Below are 18,118 nucleotides of genomic sequence, written 5' to 3'. Positions count from 1 at the left end.
CCTCTTGTCGCCACATTCCGGCGCCTGTTCGGGTAACACTGAGGGAGAATTTAGCATGGCCAATGCACCTAACCAGCACGTCTTTCGGACCGTGGGAGGAAACCGGGGCACCCGGAGGAAACCCACGCAGACATGGGGAGAACGTGCAAACTCCACACAGACAGTGACCCAAGCCGGGAATCGAACCCGGGTCCCTGGTGCTGCGAAGCAGCAGTGCTAACCACTGTGCCAACATGCAGTGGGTCCCTGGGAGACCCAGTCTCAATGCCTTCCAACAATATTAAAGACTTTTATCATCAGAAGGGAGCTGAATGCAGACCAATTTTAACTGAAACCTGTGCAATCCAGCCGAGAAGCCTCGAGTTAGCAGGACAACAAACTGAGAATCACTCAAAATTGCAATAGCAGCTAAACGTGGGATCTCTTTAATGGTCTTTTTAAAAAATGATTTCAGACAGATGGATTTTCTGCTCAGCTATCAGGAGAAAGCCCAAGAGGAGACGGGGAGGGGACAGGGAGAGGATAGCAAAATAAGCCCACCAACCCAGACATATCCAGCAGCTGGTTACAATGTGATCATTGCTGGAGATACCGGAGAAAGTCACATCTTCTCTGCCACTGGCTTTCTGGTGTCATTGGGTTCAAGAAAATAAAGACACAGAACACCCTTTGGAAGAAAGTTTAAAGCTTCACATGGGGGACTGCTAGCTTATTCCAATTCTACTTAATGCTAACAGATTGAGCTGAGACAACAGCTCCGGTTGCCAGGTTACAGAACATGCTGCACATCTGCTTTCTGTGCATTTTAGCACTACGCATGGCTGCCTCCTCACTGGCAACATAACAGGCATGTCCATCAATGTAACGATACTCTCCTCAAAAATAAATTCCAACATGAATTTTTACAGTTTTAAAGGGCTAGCTATTACTCTATAGATTGGAGGTGCAGCGAGTTAGATGGTGGTCTTTCACCTCTGTAACCAAGGTTCAAATCCAGCCCAAATGTATTGGATCAATGCGTCATTGTTTCCTGGAATCTTACTTGTCACTTGCTGGCCCAAGCCCGAATATTGTCCAGGTCTTGCTGCATATGGACACCGACTGCTTCAGTGTCTGAAGAGTTCCACTTCGAGCTGAACAAAAGTCATTGATGAAGCAGCTGAAGATGGTTGGGCCTCGGACACGAACCCTGAGGAACTCCTGCAGTGATGTCCTGGAGCTGAGATGATTGACCTCCAACCCCCACAGCCATCTTCCTGTGTACCAGGTGTGACTCCAACCAGCGGAGAGTTTTCCCCGATTCCCATCGATTCCAGTTTGGCTACGGCTCCTTGATGTCACACTCGGTCGAATGCGGCCTTGATGTCAAGGGCTGTCACTCTCACCTCTGGAATTCAGCTCTTTTGTCCATGTTTGAACCAAGGCTGTAATGAGGTCAGGAGCTGAGTGACCCTGGTGAACCCAAACTGGGTGTCGCTGAGCAGGTTATTGCTGAGCAGGTGCTGCTTGATAGCACTGTCGATGACCCCTTCCATCACTTCACTGATGGAGAGTAGACTGGGTGGTAATCGGCCGGGTTGGATTTGTCCTGTTTCTGGGCAATACCTGGACAATTTTCCATTGTCGCAAAGATATCAGTGCTGCAGCTGTACTGGAACAGCTTGGCTAAGGGTGTGGCAAGTTCATAGAATCCCTACATTGCAGGAGGCCATTCGGCCCATCGAGTCTGCACCAACTCTCCAACAGAGCATCATACCCAGAGCCCCCAGCCTATCACCATAGCCCTGGGCATTTACCATGGTCAATCCACCTAACCTATACATCTTTGGACACCAAGGGATAATTTAGTATGGCCAATCCACCTAACATACGCATCGTACCAAGGGCCTTTGACAAGGTCCCGCATGGCAGGTTAGGTCACGTGATCCAGGGAGAGCTAGCTAATTGGATTAACAATTGTCTCAATAGTAGGAAGCAGAGGGTGATGTTCGAAGGTTGTTTCTCGGACTGGAGGCCTGTGACTAGTGGTATGCCTCAGGGGTGATTTGGATGTGAATGTACAAGGCATGGTTAATACGTTTGCGGATGATATTAAATTAGGAGGTATCGTTGATAGCGAAAAAGGTTATCAAAAATTACAGGGGGATCTTGATCAGTTTTGGAAGTGGGTCAAGGATTGGCAAATGGATTTCAATACAGGTAAGCGTGAGGTTTTGCATTTGTGAATTTATAGTGAATGGTCGGGCCCCGAGGAGTGTTGAGACCTAGGAGTACAAGTACATAGTTTGTTGAAAGCGGCGTCGACAGGGTGGTGAAGATGGCATTTAGCACACTGGCCTTCATCAGTTAGGGCACTCAGTATAGAAGTTGGGACATCATGGGCGGGATTTTATGGCCTCGCTCGAGCGAGACCGGAAAGTCCCACCCGAGGTCAACAGACATTTCCATTGTCCGCCCTCCGCCCGCTCAGATACCATAGCAGGCGGGGTTGGGGAATTCCAGCGTGTGTTACAGTTGCACAAGTCGTTGGTGTGGTCGCACTTGGAGTATTGTGTACAGTTTTGGTCACCGTTTTAGGAAAGACATTGATAAACTGGAAAACAGTGCATAGAAGATTTATGAGGATGTTGCCAGGACTAGTTAGCCTGAGTTATAGGGAGTGGTTGGCCAGGATAGAACTTTATTCCTTGGAACATAAAAGAATGAGGGGTGACTTTATTCAGGTGTATAAAATCATGAGGGGCATAGATAAGATGAACGCCCAGAGTCTTTTTCCCACAGAAGAGGAATTGAAAACTAGAGGGCATAGCTTTAAGGTGAGAGAGGAAAGGTTTAAAAGGGACCTGAAGGTCAACTCGTTCATGCAGAGGGTGGTGCGGGTATGGAATGAGCTGCCAGGGAAAGTGGTTGAGGCAGGTTCAATAGCAACATTTAGAAAGCATTTGGATAAGTACATGGATGGGAAAAGGTTAGAGGGATATGGACCAAATGTGGGCAATTGGGACTAGCTGGGAGAGCACCATGGACGGCATGGACCAGTTGGGCCAAAGGGCCTGTTTCTGTGCTGTATGCCTCTACGACTCTATCTTTGGAGTGTGGGAGGAAACCGGAGCACTTGGAGGCAACCGAGGCAGACACGGGAAGAACATGCAATCCCACACAAGCTCCCTGGTTCTGGAGCACAAGTCTTCAGTACTATTGCTGGAATATTGTCAGGACCCATCGACTTTGCAGTATCCAGCGTCTTCAGTTGTTGTTTTTATCATGTGGAGTGAATCGAATTGGCTGAAGGCTGACATCTGTGATGCTGGGACAATCTGGTGGTTTTGTGCTCACCATTACTGAGACTAGCTTTAAATTCCAGATTTATTAATTGAATTTAACTTCTACCATCTGCCATGGTAGAATTTGAACTTGTGACTGGCCACTATCTCCCTGATGGAGATAAACTTCCAATAGCTAAGAGTTTCAGGAACACAGATTTAAGGTGTTTGGCAAGAGATGCAGAAGGAATGTGCAGAAGAGTTTTGTTAGGTAGCACGTGGTAATGACCTGGAACTCGCTGCCCGAGCTTGGCTAGGGGCGTGGCAAGTTCTGGAGCACGAGTCTTTAGCACTATTGCTGAAATATTGTGAAATGAATTGAATTGATTGAAGACTGACATCTGAGAGGCTGAGATTGATCATCCACTCCGCACACTGGCAGAAGATGCTCACAAATTCTTCAACCTTGTATTTTGCAATCACTTACTGTACGCCAGAGCTTTGATCTGATCTGTTGGCTGTGGGATCGCTAACTGATTCAGCATGCATGTGGTCCTGCATTGTAGCTTCACTAGATTGGAACCACAAATGCTTCAGTCTTATCTTTTGCACTGATGTGCTGGGCTCCTCCATCATTGAGGATGGGGATATTTGTGGAGCCTCCTCCAGTGAGTTGTTTAATTGTCCACCACCATTCACAGCTGGATGTGGCAGGATAGCAGAGCTTCTGATCAGCTGGGATCGCTTAGTTCAGTCTATTGCATGATGCCTCCATTTTTTGGCATGCAAGTAGTCCTTTATTGTGGCTTCACCTCATTTTTAGGTATGCCTGGTGCTGCTCCTGGCATGCCTTCCTGCACTCTCCATCGAGTAACAAAAGCCACTAGCTTTCGGAGCGCTGCTCCTTCGTCAGGTGAGTGGGAGTTCTGTTCACAAACAGGGCATATAAAGACACAAACTCAATTTACAAAATAATGGTTGGAATGCGAGTCTTTACAGGTAATCAAGTCTTAAAGGTACAGACAATGTGAGTGGAGAGAGCCTCTGATCTTTGGGTAAGCATTCTCCAAGGCGGCCTTCATGACACACGACAGCGCAGAGTCGCTGAGCAGAGACTGATAGCCAAGTTCCACACACGAGGACGGCCTCAACCGGGATCTTGGGTTCATGTCACACTATCTGTAACCCCACGACTTGCCTGGGCTTGCACAATCTCACTAACTGTCCTGTCTGGAGACAATACACATCTCTTTAACCTGAGCTTAAAGCTCTCTCCACTCACACTGTCTGTACCTTTAAGACTTGATTGCCTGTAAAGACTCACATTCCAACCATTATTTTGTAAATTGAGTTTGTGTCTTTATATGCCCTGTTTGTGAAGACAACTCCCACTCACCTGACGAAGGGGCAGCGCTCCGAAAGCTAGTGGCTTTTGCTACCAAATAAACCTCTTGGACTTTAACCTGGTGTTGTGAGACTTCTTACTGTGTTTACCCCAGTCCAACGCCGGCATCTCCACATCATGACTCTCCATTGAACCAGGGTTGATCCCCTGTTTTGATGGTGATGGTAGAGTGGGGGATATGCCGGGTCATGAGGTTGCAGATTGTGCTGGAGGACAGTCCCGCTGCTGTTGATGGCCCACAGCGCCTCATGGACGCCCAGTCTTGAGCTGCTTTATCTGGGTTTGAATCTCTCCCATTTTCATGCGGCTCAATGGTAGTTTCAAAAATATTTTTGATACAATTTGTCCCAGGAAAGAACACTACAGCACAGGAACAGGCCCTTTGGCCCTCCAAGCCTGCACTGACACATGATGCCTTTCTAGACTGAAGACCTTTGCCCCTACGCGCTCCGTATCCCTCTATTCCCAGCCTATTCATGTATCTGTCAAGATGCCTCTTCAACATTGCTATTGTATCTGCTTCTACCACCTCCTCTGGCAGCACAATCCAGGCACTTACCACCCTCTGTGTAAAAAACTTGCCTCTCACATCTCCTTTAAACTTTCCCCCTTTTACCTTAAACCTATGTCTCCTGGTAATTGACATTTCATAGAAATCATAGAAACCCTACAGCACAGAAAGAGGCCATTCGGCCCATCGAGTCTGCACCGACCACTATCCCACCCAGGCCCTACCCCCATATCCACCGACTAATCCCTCTAACCTATGCATCCCAGGACACTAAGGGCAATTTTAGCATGGCCAATCAACCTAACCCGCACATCTTTGGACGCTGGGAAAAAGACTCCGACTACCCATTCCACCCACGTTTCCCATAATTTTGTAAACTTCTGTCGGGTTGCCCCTCAGTCTCTGATGTTCAAGTGAAAACAAACCAAGTTTCTCCAACCTCTCCTCATAGCTAATACCCTCCAAACCAGGCAACATCCTGGTAAACCATTTCTGTACCCTCTCCAAAGCCTCCACATCCTTCTAGTAGTGTGGCGACCAGAACTGTACGCGATATTCCAAATGTGGCCTAAAGTTCTACACAGCTGCAACGTGACTTGTCAATTTTTATAATCTATACACAGGCCGATGAAGGCAAGCATGCCATACACATTCTTGACCGCTTTATCCATTTGTGTTGCCACTTTCAGGGAACTGAATTTCATCATAAAATACTGTAACTTTATTTTGCACAGTACTGTGTGCTGTGTTGACTGCTAAAATGGATGTTTACAGCAGCACAGCACCAGACACACACAATACTTTTAAACCCTGGCTAAAATGTGAAATAGTTGGCATTACAATTACATGCTGCAGTTTGTACTGTGAGCAGTACACTGCCATTAAAGTATGCAGTGCATCCAGTTTGTTAATAACATTGTCATATCAGCGAGGTGTTCCAACGTGTGTCCTCTCAGGAATGACGTAATCCACACACCTATCCAGACAGGAATTTTGATCCGAAATTAATGGGATTTTTGTTCCTCTGAAATCAGGAGAAATTAGTTTTCACTGGTTCAGCACACAAATACAATTCCAGCAACTAATCAATGGCGACTGATTTACAAACTGTTCAAGGTCCATAAGGTTTGACACAAAAGGGAGAAAGCTTTTTCCTTTGATGAATTAAACCTTGAAGCCTAAATCCACCATTTTCTGACATGAGTGATTTTGGAGTGTTCGAGAATCACATTGCAGCTGTTGTATCCATTCCATTGAGTGCCACAGATTCCATCACAACCTTGTCTCAAGTCTTTTGGATGCTGGAGAGACTTTGAGGGGCCAGGTGGTGAACCACTTGCCACAGTGTACTCAGCATCTGCCCTGTTCTTGTAATAATGGCGTTAATGTGGCTCGTCCAATTCAACTTCTGGTCACTGGTAACCAAGATTTGGACGGTAAGGGACGAGACAAAAGTGGTGCAGTTAAACAGTGCGAGATCGCTCAGCTTGACTTGCTCAAGGTGATCATTACCCGGCATATGTGGCACAAATCCATTAGTCAGCCCAAACCTGCATGTTATTCAGGTCCTGCTTTGTCAGAGAAACGGTGATTCCATTTATCCCACCGAGCCTGCACCAACTCTCTGAAAGAGCATCTTACCCAGGCCCACCCCGCATCTTATCCCCGTAATCCCATGCATTTACCCTGCATACCTTGGGACACTAAGGGGCAATTTAGCACGGCCAATCCACCTAACCCACACATCTTTGGACTGTGGGAGGAAACCGGAGCACCCGGAGGAAACCCACGCAGACACGGGTAGAACGTGCAAACTCCACACAGACAGTGACCCGAGCTGGGAATCGAACCCAGATCCCTGGAGCTGTGAGGCAGTGCTAACCACTGTGCCACCCAGTGTAATGACAGTGTGCTGTTCACAACAAAATCTAATTGTAATGCCAACTATTTCACATTTTAGCCAGGGTTTAAAAGTATGGGTCTGTGCTGTGCTGCTGTAAATGTCCATTTTAGCAATCAACACTTCACAGCACACAGTACTATGCAAAATAGTGTAACAGTATTTTAAGACGACAACTTGTCTTCCAAATATTTATAAAACTACCATCCAGCCCCACAGAAGTGGCACCTGTTAACTGGATGAATAATTAGGGGTTCTTGTCCGAATTTTCAGAAGGTAGTTGATGGAAGTTCCTCATGTGATTTTAATGTTTCAAGGATCATGGAATTAATGACAAAATGAACTAGCTCGACTAAAAATGGCTGAGGAACAGGAAGCAAGGGAGGGCAAACACTGAAAAAAAGCAGTGTCTGGGAACGCTGACGAGCAGATTCCCACAGAGAATTGTTCTGAATCACAGTGTTCATTAATAAACATTTCAGCTCAAATCTACGGACAATACAAAGCAACGCGAGTAGGTGAAATGGGAGAATGAGGTGGCGTAGAGAGAGGGAGAGAATGACCTAAAAAGACAGTAGGTAAAATGAAGAATAGAGGAAAGCCAAGGTGTCAGTGTAATTCTGCAGGCAAAGTGAGATACATACACCTCTCTTACAGATACAGCTATCATTGGGAGGGCACAGAATGTTGGGAGATGCAACGTTACCCATTGCCACTCCAAATGAATATTTCAGTTCAGCTCTGCCCGGTGAGGCAGTGCTCCAAACACAAGTGTTCCGCCACCTTTTGGAAGTTGTACACTTTGAAAAAAAAAATCGGCAAACGCCTAGCCAACGACATCTACATCCAACGAACAAATAAAACAAACTACTCCAGATGTGGTCTCATTAACGCCTTGTACAATTGATCACTTTTGTAATCAATTCCACTCACAATAAACAATATTCCATTGGCTTTCCTAATTACTTCCTATGCCTGCCTTTTGTGATTCATGCACCCAGATCCCTCAGAGCTCTGCAATCTCTCACCATTTAGATAATAAGCTTGATGGGCCAAATGGTCCTCTCCTACTCCATTTCCCAAACAAAATAGGTGGAGTTATTGGGGTGGAAATCTGTTTTGTGACACTGCTGGAGCTGTTCAGCAGTAGAAGGATGATCACTAAACTATGGAACTATCGTGCGTGTCGATCGGCCTTCATGGATGCTTTCTCTCTCAATATTGATAAGAGCTTACAGGTAAGAAAGTAGATCGAGAGGCAGAAGCATTCTCCTAGATGCAATGACATGGGGCAGGATTTTCCACACCTGCACAGCAGTGGAGGCAGCCCACCATTAGCCAGCGGCAGGATATTCTGGTCCCCTTGTTGTCAACGGGTTTCCCGTTGCATGGACCTCCCGACGCTGGAAAACATGTGGCAGGGGTTCGCCATCAGTTGAGTGGAAGATCCTGCCAGTGAGAACAGCTGGAAAATCCCAACCATTACTTCGGAAAGCAATAATTTTCTGAGAGGCAAAATAAGTCAGTGGAATCTAACTGCAGGAAGTAGAGGGCAAAAGACTATTATTCAGGAGTGCGGAGTGTCCCAGTGGATTAAGCCATTGTAAGTTCACTGCTAAGGCGCTCCTAATGGAAGAGCATGCATAGACATGAAGAATAGGATTAGAGTCAGCTGTAACCATCCACCTTGAATAACTCATCAATCTGTGTCTAGATTCCCACATTAATAGGCAACTGCATGAGGTATCAGAGGGCTGGAACTACCACTGTCTTACTGTACCCAACAAAAGTCTCCTGCCTCGGGAAGATGAGGCAATGGGAGAAAGCAACAACATCCCCATCTCTGTTAACCCCTCAACCTGCCATGAAGTTGACCCTCCTCTCGCTTTGGCTGCTGGGACATCCTGGACTGAGCCAGGTGAGAACTCAGAGCAGCATTTTTAATTTTAGATTTCACATTTTGGAATGGGTCTAAATTCTTCTTCAGTGCGTGAACCTCCTTCATGACCGGATGTCGCTAGGAGCTGCAGATTTCTACTTTGGAAGTAAAAAACACGTCTTTCCCATTACACCCACCTGAAATGTGAACCTTTGCAAAGACAAAAGGCTGCAGTGTTCAGAATTGTTTGATTGTCCCAGACAATCGAGGCTCTCTTCTGTGGGTGGGAAAGGTTAAGAATCAAGCATCACACATCACGTGTGCAATGTGGCTCCAAAAACTGCCAAGAAAGATGTCCACATGGCAACAAACACGTCAACAGGGCGGGGAGTTACTTTTAAAATACTATCATGTGATCAAATATTTTCATGTTTCATCAATGCAATCATTGTTATTGTATATTCAAATCAGTTTTCCTCTCTTCAGCACACGTGAAAGATCCCTTTGTGTTGCCAAATCCCATAAACCACAAACCACTTCACTAATCTACTAACCACTAATCTACCAATCACTAATCTACTAATTTAATTACTCCTAATTAAGGGCGGCACGGTGGCACAGTGGTTAGCACTGCTGCTTCACAGCTCCAGTGACCTGGGTTCGATTCCCGGCTTGGGTCACTGTCTGTGTGGAGTTTGCACATTCTCCTCGTGTCTGCGTGGGTTTCCTCCGGTTTCCCCCCACAGTCCAAAGGTGTGCAGGTTTTTTATAGAAACCCTACAGTGCAGAAGGAGGCCATTCGGCCCATCGAGTCTGCACCGACCCAGGCCCTACCCCCACATATTTTACCCACTAATCCCACTAACCTACGCATCTCAGGACTCTAAGGGGCAATTTTTAACCTGGCCAATCAACCTAACCCGCACATCTTTGGACTGTGGGAGGAAACCAGAGCACCCGGAGGAAACCCACGCAGACACGAGGAGAATGTGCAAACTCCACACAGACAGTGACCCGAGCCGGGAATCGAACCCGGGACCCTGGAGCTGTGAAGCAGCAGTGCTAACCACTGTGCTACCGTGCCGGTTAGGTTGATTGGCCATGCTAAAATTGTCCCTTAGTGTCCTGAGATGTGTAGGTTAGAGGGATTAGCAGGTAAAATGTGTAGGGATGTGTGGATAGGGCCTGGGTGGGATTGTGGTCGGTGCAGACTTGATGGGCCAGATGGCCTCTTTCTGCACTGTAGGGTTTCTATGATTTCTAATTAAATACATGGAAAGCATGGAGGGTCGGATTAACTCAGTTGGCTGGACAGCTTTGTGATGCAGCGTGGGTTCAATTCCCGTACCGGCAGAGGTTATTCATGAAGGCCCTGCCTTATCAGCCTTGCCCCTCATCTGAGGTGTGGCAATCCTCAGGTTAAATCACCACGAGTCAGCTCTTCCCCTCAAAGGGGAGAACAGCCAAAAGACCACAGCAGCTTTACCTTAACCTTTTACATGTGAAGCAACAGAGCAGGTGATTCAGACACACGGGTACCATTATTTTAACAAGATCTGCCTGAATGACATGGGCAGATGAGCAGTCGGAAAAAAAACAAGAAAACACTCTCAGCATGGGCTCCTCAAAACTCGTACAAAGGCAAAACAGGATGAAGAGAAGGGAATGATTTGTGGCCTGGATTAAAAAATAACTGACAGGAAAAATGAGGCAGTTACAATACACCCAGTTCAACACCACATTCAAAATTATAGCTGCAAAATTCAACAGAATGTTATCGTAACAGAAAACCAATCTGGAAATGAACAGAGATCTCTTCAAACAGGCTTGGTGGAATTTTATACTCATCAAAATGAGGAAAGTCAGTGCTCAAGATGTAACATTTTCCTTTACGGGTGACAAGCGTAAATCTGAAGTATTCATAAGACAGGTGATGTATAGCCTAGATACAGAGTAAAGCTTCCTCTACACTGTCCCCCATCAAACACTTCCAGGACAGGTACAGCACGGAGTTAGATACAGAGTAAAGCTCCCTCGACACTGTCCCCCATCAAACACTCCCAGGACAGGTACAGCACGGGGTGAGATACAGAGTAAAGCTCCCTCTACACTGTCCCCATCAAACACTCCCAGGACAGGTACAGCACGGGGTTAGATACAGAGTAAAGCTCCCTCTACACTGTCCCCATCAAACACTCCCAGGACAGGTACAGCACTGGGTTAGATACAGAGTAAAGCTCCCTCTGCACTGTCCCCCATCAAACACTCCCAGGACAGGTACAGCACGGGGTTAGATACAGAGTAAAGCTCCCTCTACACTGTCCCCATCAAACACTCCCAGGACAGGTACAGCACGGGGTTAGATACAGAGTAAAGCTCCCTCTACACTGTCCCCATCAAACACTCCCAGGACAGGTACAGCACGGGGTTAGATACAGAGTAAAGCTCCCTCTACACTGTCCCCATCAAACACTCCCAGGACAGGTACAGCACGGGGTTAGATACAGAGTAAAGCTCCCTCTGCACTGTCCCCCATCAAACACTCCCAGGACAGGTACAGCACGGGGTTAGATACAGAGTAAACCTTCCTCTGCACAGTCCCCCATCAAACACTCCCAGGACAGGTACAGCACGGGGTTAGATACAGAGTAAACCTTCCTCTGCACTGTCCCCCATCAAACACTCCCAGGACAGGTACAGCACTGGGTTAGATACAGAGTAAAGCTCCTTCTACACTGTCCCCCATCAAATACTCCCAGGACAGGTACAGCACGGGGTTAGATACAGAGTAAAGCTCCCTCTACACTGTCCCCATCAAACATTCCCAGGACAGGTACAGCACAGGGTTAGATACAGAGTAAAGCTCCCTCTACACTGTCCCCATCAAATGCTCCTAGGACAGGTACAGCACGGGGTGAGATACAGAGTAAAGCTCCCTCTACACTGTCCCCCATCAAACATTCCCAGGACAGGTACAGCACAGGGTTAGATACAGAATAAAACTCCCTCTACACTGTCCCCCATCAAACACTCCCAGGACAGGTACAGCACGGGGTTAGATACAGAGCAAGGTTGCCTCTATAGCATCTCCTCACACATTGCAAGTGTACTGAGAGTGAATTGTAACATAAATGATGTGATTCCGAAGGTTAATACAAATTGCTGAAGTTGGAAAATGGCCTAAACTTCAAAAAGCAGTGGAATGGGAGGAGACAGGTCAAAAAATTACAGAAGCTGCATAAAATGTGTAATTTGACAGAACGGCAGATGAAATTTAATATGTTCGAGAGTAAAGATGGTATTTGAGGAAAAATGGCTGACACACAAACTCCATGAATGGTGTGGCAATGTGAAAGCTCATCACACAACCGGCAGAATTCTACACCCCAGGAATCGGAAGGGGCGAGGGGCGCACGATGGAAAGGTCCGTTGACCAGAAAATCCTGCCCAAGGTCTTGGGTGGAGCGAGGCCGTAAAATCCTGCCGAATGTGTCCAAGCAATTCAGAGCAGCAATCAACAAGGCATTAAATAGCTACTAGATTCATAGAATCCCTACACTGCAGAGGCCCTTTGACCCATTGGGCCCGCACCAACAACAATTCCATCCAGGCCCTCTCCCTGTAACCCCACACATTTACCCCGTTAGTTCCTCTGATATTAGGGGACAATTTAGCATGGCCAGTCCATCTAACCTGCACATCGAACTGTGGGAGGAAACTGGGGCACGCGGAGGAAATTCATGCAGATACGGGGAGAACGTGCAAACTCCGCACAGACAGTGACCCGAGGCCAGAATTGAACCCGAGTCCCTGGCGCTGTGAGGCAGCAGTGCTAACCACTGTGCCGATTGGAAGCAAGCAAGCTAGGATTGTACTTTAAAATAAACTGCAGGCAAATAAAGTTATCGGGGTTCAAAGCAACAAGAGCCAAAGTCAGGAAATTCTTCCTCAGAGTGATGAACACCCAAACCAGACACCTGGATAAAATCTCAGAGGCAAAAAAAAAACCCCCAGTATCATTTAGAACCAATAGTGGAGTTCCAGAATCTCCGGGATAGGTGACAGAAGCTTCTCCCAATCATAATTATCTTGCAGGCTTATATATAAATGATGGTAGAAGTTGAAAAGGTTATTTTAAAAATAGAAAATTGGATTTCTGCCTTTATTGGTACAGGAATAGAAGACAGATCTTTCTAAAACAGTGGTTCGGTCCCAGCTGGAGTATTGTGTTCCATTCTGAGCAGCACACTTTCAAATGGCAAAATCTTGGAGAGGGTGCACAAGAAATTAAGAGAATGGCACCAGGGGTGGAGAGATTCAGTTAGATAAGAGAAGCTGGAGTTCTTCTCCTCAGAGCAGATGAGTTTCAGAAGAAATGCAATAGCGGTGTTGAAAATCAAACAGGGTTTGGATAGACTAAGCAAAGAGAAACAGTTTCTCGTGGCAGAGAGGTCAGGGACCACACCACAGTTATCAATAAAGATCCAGAGGCAACATGAGGAAACAATGTTTTGCATGATGATCTGAAATGCCAAGGATGGAATGTGGGTTGGAATCAGATTCAATATTGACATTCAAAAGGGAATTGGAAGAAATTTACAGGGATGTGGGGAAAGAGTAGAGGATTGGGACTAATTGGATAAGTCTTTCTAAAGAGCTGGCACAGACACAATGGGCCGAATGGTCTTCTGCACACATCACTATGATTTCAGATATCTCACAAGGTTTATGGCCATCTGCTGACGATGGGCAGACCCATGTGAAATATCCATCGCTGCCTGAATGGGACTAATCTTTCACTCGGAGCTGGACTGTTTAAAAAAGTTCAATGTCCAGTTTTAATCAATCACAAAGTTAGCACGTAAGGTCAAGAGGAAATGTAGCAGCACCGATTAGATGTTCGTCAATAAACAGGAAGCAAATGGTTGAAGTTAATGAGTACTGCCTGAATTGGAGAAGGATTGGACTCCAGGGATCAGTCCTGGGTCCACTTTTATTCTCATTAGAGGGTAGTTGGAACACAGAATGCTTTGCCACAGGAAGTAGCTGAGGTGGATACCATTCTATCTTTCAAGAGATGATGCGAAGTATTTTAAACAGAAAAATCTACAGGGGTGTTGTGTGTGTGCAGGGCAGCGAGATTAATTTTGCTTTCATATAGTGGAGGGGAAACATGTGCAACAGGATGAGTGGTCTTCTTCTTGACAGTAAACTTCTTTACTCTGATGAAGGATTCTTGCAGTCAGAGGAGAAGCAAAGCTTTAAATATTAAAGAAAGAGCTCATTGAATTAACCAATTAACCAGCTGAGTGTCTTGGGAATATACTCAGTGGTGGTCAGATATACAGCATATGAATTTATTTTAATACCAAGGCAGCTAATCCTTGAACAATTACCTTCAGTATCATGTAACAAGAATGAATACAAAAATCAAATCTGCAGCATTTTTCCAAGTTATCTCTAGAAAGATGCAGAATTAATTACACTACATTCCTGAACTAGAACAGATAACATAAGCAATCCATTCAAGTCTTAATTACAGCCCAGACAAGAACAAACAAGGCATACGCTTTCTCTGAATAGCATTTCACATCACTGTAAATCCTGCTCCAAACCCATATTGCTATTTAATTTCCAGGTCAGATTAACAGCCATTCTAAACACAATTACTTTAGCTTCAAATAAAGATTTCCACATTTTCCCCAAAAAGGTCAGGGATTAGAAATGAGAAGCAACCTCTTTCCTCAACACATTTCTTCACATTCCACAGGGCTGTGTAACCCATTGTTTTAACTGCCAAGGTACTTCACGGGAACGTTTCATTCAATCGGCAGAAAAGAAAGAATACTCTCCCTGCCTGTCCTCCCCTCATATTGAATTCACCCTTTGCAATCTCCGTATTGTTTTCAAACATTTAATATTCCTTTCAGCAAGAAGTTAGAGGAAAAACACACAAGAGAGTGAGTGAGAAAGAAACCAAGAGGGGGAGATGGTGAGGTGTCCCATTTAAAGCAAGCCTGCAATTCATGTGGTCAACTTTTGACCTTGTATGAAGCACAATCTGCTGAGATTGGAGAGAAAATCTCAATCACAGAAAACAGCAAAATACTGCGGATGCTGGAATCTGAAATTACAACGGAAAATGCTGCAAACTCTCAGCAGATCATAGAAATCATAGAAACCCTACAGTGCAGAAGGAGGCCATTCGGCCCATCGAGTCTGCACCGACCACAATCCCACCCAGGCCCTACCCCCACATATTTACCCGCTAATCCCTCTAACCTTCGCATCTCAGGATTCTAAGGGTCAATTTTTAACCTGGCCAATCAACCTAACCCGCACATCTTTGGACTGTGGGAGGAAACCGGAGCACCCGGAGGAAACCCACGCAGACACGAGGAGAATGTGCAAACTCCACACAGACAGTGACCCGAGCCGGGAATCGAACCCGGGACCCTGGAGCTGTGAAGCAGCAGTGCTAACCACTGTGCTACCGTGCCGCCCTGACAGCATCTGTGGAGGGAGAATAGAGCCAACGTTACAAGTCTGGACAACTCTTCGTCAGACTTGAAAATCTCAATGTTTATTCACGAGTAACCATATCCAACTGCTCTTTCATTTTGCAACACGATTGCAGCACAGTGGCACAAAGGTTAACACTGCTGTCGCACAGCGCCAGGGCCCGGCTTACATTAACACTGCACTGAACTTACTGTGAAAATCCCCTAGTCGCCACACTCTGGTGCCTGCTCGGGTACGCTGAGTGAGAATTTAGCATCGCCAATACACCTGACCAACACATCTTTAGAATGTGGGAGGAAACCCATGCAAACAGGCACACAGTGACCCAAGTCGGGAATCAAACTCGGGACCCTGGAACTGTGAGGCTGCAGTGCTAACCACTGAGGTAGCCGGCTTTCTAAATTCCCCACCTCACACACTTGCCCACTCCCCCAAACCCCCACCATCACAAACTTATTTCCACTTGGTCATATAAAGGCATCTTTGTGCTACAACAGTATAAAGGTAGAAAGAATGCAAGGCATTCAACAGGCTGCCAACTATTGGCTCTTTAGGACTGAACACAAGCAGCTTGAGAGCAGGTCCGGAAATGCATCAGAATTTGGGATCATGGTCTTTTGACTGAAAATTGCCAAGTACCCACGTCACATAGTCCTGTATTCCAACACCACCACAAGACACTTAATGGCAAGAAGCAAATCTACACAAATCAGACAGAAATATAGTTTTAATTGAGAGTCCAAAAGACCGACCAATACAGCAAAAATATGAACAGCAGTAGGCTTCTCAGTCTCCCAAGCCTGTTCCTCCACCAGTCAATTCGATCATGGCTGATGCATTCAAGGAATTTCAATCAAGTATCACTGTGAAAGGACAGTGTGATAACCCACTGTACCCAGTCCCAGAATGTGAAAGGACAGTGTGATAACCCACTGTACCCAGTCCCAGAGTGTCAAAGGACAGTGTGATAACCCACCGTATCCAGTCCCAGAGTGAGAAAGGACAGTGTGATAACCCACTGGACCCAGTCCCAGAGTGTGAAAGGACAGTGTGATAACCCACTGTACCCAGTCCCAGAGTGTGAAAGGACAGTGTGAGAACCCACTGTACCCAGTCCCAGAGTGTGAAAGGACAGTGTGAGAACCCACTGTACCCAGTCCCAGAGTGTGAAAGGACAGTGTGATTAACCACTGTCCCCAGTCCCAGAGTGCGAAAGGACAGTGTGATAACCCACTGTACACAGTCCCAGAGTGTCAAAGGACAGTGTGATAACCCACCGTATCCAGTCCCAGAGTGTGAAAGGGCAGTGTGATAACCCACTGTACCACCCAGTCCCAGAGTGTGAAAGGACAGTGTGATAACCCACTGTACACAGTCCCAGAGTGTCAAAGGACAGTGTGATAACCCACCGTATCCAGTCCCAGAGTGAGAAAGGACAGTGTGATAACTCACTGCACCCAGTCCCAGAGTGTGAAAGGGCAGTGTGATAACCCACTGTATCCAGTCCCAGAGTGTGAAAGGACAGTGTGATAACCCACTATACCCAGTCCCAGAATGTGAAAGGACAGTGTGATAACCCACTGTACCCAGTCCCAGAGTGTGAAAGGACAGTGTGATAACCCACTGTACCCAGTCCCAGAGTGTGAAAGGACAGTGTGATAACCCACTGTACCCAGTCCCAGAGTGAGAAAGGACAGTGTGATAACCCACTGTACCCAGTCCCAGAGTGTGAAAGGACAGTGTGATAACCCACTGTATCCAGTCCCAGAGTGTGAAAGGACAGTGTGATAACCCACTGTACCCAGTCCCAGAGTGTGAAAGGACAGTGTGATAACCCACTGTACCCAGTCCCAGAGTGTGAAAGGACAGTGTGATTAACCACTGTACCCAGTCCCAGAGTGTGAAAGGACAGTGTGATTAACCACTGCACCACCCGTTTGCAGGATGCGAATGCAGAGTACATATTTTGAAAGTAAATTTAAAACTATATATTTGCCTTGGCTCCAAATTCTGAAAATTTAAAAAAAAGGGCTTTTAGTGATGCCATTTCCAAAATGAAACTTGCCTTCCTTTCTGGATTAAGGATAATCAATGTTCACACCTGTTCTTTGGTGTCTACAGCTACTGTAACCAAGTGACAGCCCAAACAATGTTCAAATACAACTGGACAACTCATCAAGTAAGGGTGTGCAGTCATTCCTGCTGCCAACTCAAAAGTAAACACAGCTTTTAAAAAAGTCGTCATTGGTCTAACTTTACCTCACTCAGAAACCATGAAGTTAATCATGACTGTATGTGAAGTTCTCAATCTGCTCTTTAAATGACATAACCTAGCATCTGTCATCAATAAACCATTGAACATTTGATTGACAATTTGGCATGTGTGTAAAAATGCAGCAGCAGGAAAAGCCTGCATTCTGCAAGCTGATACCTGTTTATTTTTCTAAGACATGAACGTCATTGGTCAGAACATTGAATACAGGAGTTGGGACGTCTTGTTGAAGTTGTACAAGACATTGGTGAGGCCACACTTGGAATACTGTGTGCAATTCTTCTGGTCACCCTATTATAGAAAGGATATTATTAAACTAGAAAGAGTGCAGAAAAGATTTACTAGGATGCTACCGGAACTTGATGG

General features: G+C 46.0%; 1 protein-coding gene across 1 annotated transcript in view; it reads right to left on the bottom strand.

Annotated features, from left to right (window-relative positions):
- spryd3 (SPRY domain containing 3) overlaps nucleotides 1-18,118 on the bottom strand; it is a gene marked incomplete at its 3' end in the record, with an annotated part of 286,555 nt that overhangs the window by 226,463 nt on the left and 41,974 nt on the right. The window lies entirely within an intron of this gene.

This window comes from Mustelus asterias, assembly GCF_964213995.1.
Source record: "Mustelus asterias chromosome X unlocalized genomic scaffold, sMusAst1.hap1.1 SUPER_X_unloc_3, whole genome shotgun sequence".
Lineage (NCBI taxonomy): Eukaryota > Metazoa > Chordata > Chondrichthyes > Carcharhiniformes > Triakidae > Mustelus > Mustelus asterias.
This window is presented reverse-complemented; position numbering and strand designations above follow the sequence as displayed.